Source organism: Phyllostomus hastatus, unplaced genomic scaffold (assembly GCF_019186645.2).
Source record: "Phyllostomus hastatus isolate PE091 unplaced genomic scaffold, TTU_PhHast_1.1 phas_scaffold_21, whole genome shotgun sequence".
NCBI lineage: Eukaryota > Metazoa > Chordata > Mammalia > Chiroptera > Phyllostomidae > Phyllostomus > Phyllostomus hastatus.
Genome location: NW_025334017.1, coordinates 34,535,287 through 34,539,483, shown reverse-complemented (window position 1 = coordinate 34,539,483; position 4,197 = coordinate 34,535,287).

Genomic DNA, 4,197 nt, shown 5'->3' with positions numbered 1-4,197 from the left:
ACGTGCACTTGCTTGGGGCGTGTGGGTCACGTGCGGAGCGGGCCGCTCATGGTAGATCCAGGCGAGCCTGCCCAACCTATCCACCGGCTAGGTCCCCTCCTGCGCGGTGGTCCAGGGAGCGAAGGATGGTTTAGAGGCCTTGAAGTACAGGAAGGAGTCCCAGCACTGACGCCTGGCCAGCCCCAGCCAGGTGGGCAGAGCTTTGCAGTCTCTCCGCAGAGGCTTGTCGCGGTAGTTGAAGATGGCGTTGCTGGTCATCTTGTCCAGCATCCACGCAACCTGGAATCCAGGGGCAAGGCCTGGCGCCCCTAGTCACACACCCGCAGGATTCAGGTGCCCTTGGGCTCATTTGGGGCTCCATTGGAAGCGCTGAGAGATGGCCAGGAGCTCGGTGTGTGTGTGTAGCAGTGGTCCCCCTGCCTCATCCGAGGGGGTGCCGCGCTCTGGAGCCCATGTCCGCAGCTGCCTCCCCGAAGGAAACAGAAGGGCCTCAGGGGCACCGCGACAGGAGTGAGAGCGTCGGCCCAGACCTTTGACTCCTGGAGGAGCCACTGAGACGGGGAGGTAGGTGGCCCCTCGAAGATAACACGGGACCCTTGCTCTCTCCAAAGCCCAGTTTGAATATTTATTTTGTTACTTGTCCTTTTGGTGTCGTATCGAAGAACCGTTGCCTAACCCCAAATCTCCAAGGTTTGTACCTTTTTTTTTTCTACTAAGAGTTCGATAGTTTCAATTTTTATATTTAGGTATTTCATTCCGTTTAGTTAATTTTTTGCTGTGACACAGTGATCCAACTTCATTTCCTTTACACCTGGAACTACAGTTGTCTTAGCACCATTTGCTGCAAAGCGTCTTTTTCCCCACGGGACTGTCTTGGCACCTTTGCTGTAAAGCAGTGGGTCGTCAATGTTTGCGTCTGTTTCTGGACTGTCAGTTCCATTCCATCGATCTATTTATCTATCCGCAAGCCAGCGCCACGCCATCTCGATTACGATGGCTTTTGCTGTAAGTTTTGACGTGGGGAAGTGAGAGTGCTCTGACTTTATTCCCCTTTGTCAAGATTATTTTGCTGAGTCATTTTCAAGTTCACATGAGTTTTAGGGTGAGTTTATTAATTTCTGTGAGAAAAGGTAGCTGGTGTTTTGATAGGGATTTCATTAAATCTCTATATAGTTTTGGGGGTAAATCGCCACCTTAAAATGCCGTGTTTCATAAATGCAGATGTCTTTCTGTTTATTTAAGGTGATCTTAAATGATGATCTTTCAGTGAGGTTTTGTAGTTTTTCATGTACAGGTACTGTACTTATTTTGCTAAATTTATTTCTAAGAGTTTTATTATTTTTGATGCTACTGTAAAGGAAATTGCATTCTTAGTTTCCTATTTGGCTTGTTATTGCTAGTAGAAATAAATTGATTTTTTGTGTATTGATCTGGTACATTCCTGCAGCCTTGCTGAACTCGTTTTATTAATTCTAATAGTTTCTTTGTTTTTAGTGAAATTCGTGAGTAGAGACCGTTTTAGTTTTGCTTTCTTTTCAATATAGATGTCTTTAAATGTTTTTCTTGCTTAACTTTCCTGGCTAGAACCTCTAGTACTGTGTTGAATGGGCACCCTTGTTTTATTCCTGGCCTTGGGGGGGAAGCCTCAAATCTTTCACTGTTCAATATACTGTTAGCTGTGGGCTCTTTATGTGCTTTTTATTATGTTCAGGAAGTTCCCTTCTGTTGGTATTGAGTGTCTTTATCCTGGACATTAATGTTGGATTTTTGTCAAATGCTTTTTCTTTCTCCATGTATGGATGTGATTTGTTGTCCTTTATCTATTAATTTGGTGTATTACAGTGACGGACTTTTATATAGTGAACCAAACTTGAATTCCTGGGATAAATCCCACTTTGTTGTGGTGTATAATCCTTTCCATATGTTTTTCAGATTGAGTTTGCTACTACTTTGTTGAGAATTTTTGCATCTCTGATCATAACGTATATTGGTCGATAGTTTTCTTTCTTAGCGAGTTCTTTGGTTTGGTGTCCAGGTGATACTGACCTCATAGAATGAGTTGCAACATGTTCCTTCCTCCTGTTTTCCTGTTTTTTTTTTTGTTACATTTTGTTTTTTTTGTAAACATTTTTGAAGGATTGGTGTTAATTCTGTAGACATTTGGTAATATTCATCACCAGCAAAACTGTCTGGCTCTCGGCTTTTCTTTGTGGGAAAATTTTGATTATTCTATCTTTTTACTGCTTTTAGATCTATTATATTTTCTATTCCTTTTGAATTAATTGTTAGTTTGTATCTTTCTAGGAGTTTGTCTGTTTTACCTAATTTGTTGGCACATAATTATTCTCAGAATTTCTCTATAATCCTTTTTAATTTTGTGAGGTTGGTAGTAACATCCTGTTTTTCATTCCTGATTTTAGTTTCAGTCTTCTCTGTTTTTTTCTTTGCTCAGTCTAACCAAAATTTTGTCAATTTTGTTGATCTTTTCAAAGAGCCAACTTTTGGTTTCATTGATTTTTTCTGTTCCCTTTTTATTCTCTATTTAATTTATTTTCACTCTAATTATTATTGTTGTTGTTATTTATTATTATTTACTACCTTCCGCTTCCTTTGGGTCATTCTCAGGTTCTGCTTACAGAGAATATATGTTAAGGATCAGGAGAGGCTAGAGTCATTCTGGATTTTCAAGAGTGTCACAAAGAAAAATGTTTGCAGTGAGAACAAAAGTGACTTTTACGCTTGCTTCCTCACAGCTAAATGAGATGGTGTTTTTAAAAGTTAGCTTTGAAAATTAAAAATGGAGCTGTCTTATGACCCAGGGATTCCACTCCTGGGAATTTGTCCTAAGAGATCCGAAACAGCAATTCAAAAGAATCTGTGCACTTTGTGGTGGCTGCACCGTTATTTACAGTCGCCAAGATTTGGAAACAGCCCAAGTGTCCATCAGTGAATGAGTGGATGAAAAAGCTGTGATACATTTACACAATGGAATACTATTTGGCTGTAAAACAGAAGGAAATCTTACCATTTACGACAATATGGGTGGGCCTGAGAGCGTTATGCTAAGTGAAATTAGCCAGACACAGGAGGACAAGTATGATATGATTTCACTCATATGTGGAATCCAGTGAACAAAATGAACTGTCCAGCAAAACAGAGACAGACCCATAGACACAGCAGGCCGACAGCTGTTGGGTAGGGGGTTGTGGGGCTGGGAGGTAGAGAGATTGAGAAAAAAGAAAACTGAGAGAAAAACGCATATGTGGACAATGGTGTGGTGACTGCCAGGGTGTGGGGAGCGGTGGGAGGTGGAGGAGGGTATGGGAGGGATAAATGGTGATGGAGACTTGACTTGGGGTGGTGAACACAGTGCAATATACAGATGATGTGTTATAGAATTATACACCTGAAACCTGTATAATCTTGTTAACCAATGTCATCCCAAGAAATGCAATAAAAACATAGTAAGATAAAATGCAGTTGCTCTGGAAAATAACAACAATTCATTACAAAAATAAAGCAACCACTTTCTTGATTTAAAATATGAAGGCTCTGGCCACTGTGGCTTGCTTGACCGGACCATTATCCCATACACTGAAAGGCTGCATGTTTGAATCCTGGTCAGGGCACATACCTCGGTTGTGGGTTCAATCCCAGGTCAAGGCATGTACATGAGACAACCAATAGATGTTTCTCTCTCTTCCTTTCTTTCTAAATCAGGGGTGTCAAACTCATTTTCACCAGGGGCCACGTCAGTGTCCTGGTTGCCTTCAAAGGGCCGAATGTAATTGTAGGACTGTATAAATGTAACTACTCATTAACTAGGGGCAAGGAGCTTAGGGCTGCTGCCGGGTAGAAACAAGGTGTCTGGCTGGGTTAAACAAGGTGGAGGGCTGGATTTGGCCTGTGGGCCTTGTCTGTGCCACCTGTGTTCTAAAACCAATGAACAAATATCCTTGGGTGAGGATTAAAAAAAAAGAAGAACAAAAAAGAACCCGATGCTGAGAAAATGGAAGTCCTAAGGAAAGATGATCTCCCCGAGGTGACTTTTGCAGGGTGAAAAGAACTGAGATAACACAGATAACAGGGGACATTAAACGAAAATTTCCAAGTAAATATCTGAATGGGCCAGAGAGATTTAAATGGATATAAAGAGTTGTCTCCACTCAAAATTCTTTTGACTGCCATGATCAAAGA